Source organism: Arachis ipaensis, chromosome B03, assembly GCF_000816755.2.
Source record: "Arachis ipaensis cultivar K30076 chromosome B03, Araip1.1, whole genome shotgun sequence".
In the NCBI taxonomy this organism is placed as follows: Eukaryota; Viridiplantae; Streptophyta; class Magnoliopsida; order Fabales; family Fabaceae; genus Arachis; species Arachis ipaensis.
Genome location: NC_029787.2, coordinates 121,521,774 through 121,522,039, shown reverse-complemented (window position 1 = coordinate 121,522,039; position 266 = coordinate 121,521,774). Strand labels below are relative to the sequence as shown.

Below are 266 nucleotides of genomic sequence, written 5' to 3'. Positions count from 1 at the left end.
TTTTAGAAAATATTGTAACCAACTAACATAATATCTATCTAAATATATTTTATAAATTATTTGTGTCATTATGATCAAATTATATCGTCATTTATAAAAAGACACTTTGCGTTGTCTTTTTACAATACATTAATTCAGCGTATCATGTATTTGATTACTATTTATTAAAAGACAAATCAAACTTGTGACATGCTATATATAATTTGTTGGTATTAGCGAGACTAGTTTTAATTTTGTATAGAATAAAATAAAAATTTAAGTATAAT

The 266-nt window shown here is 20.7% G+C and overlaps 1 long non-coding RNA gene across 1 annotated transcript in view; it reads right to left on the bottom strand.

Annotated features, from left to right (window-relative positions):
* LOC110270356 overlaps window positions 1–266 on the bottom strand; it is an 18,139-nt gene that overhangs the window by 15,156 nt on the left and 2,717 nt on the right. The gene's annotated exons all lie outside the window — the stretch shown is intronic.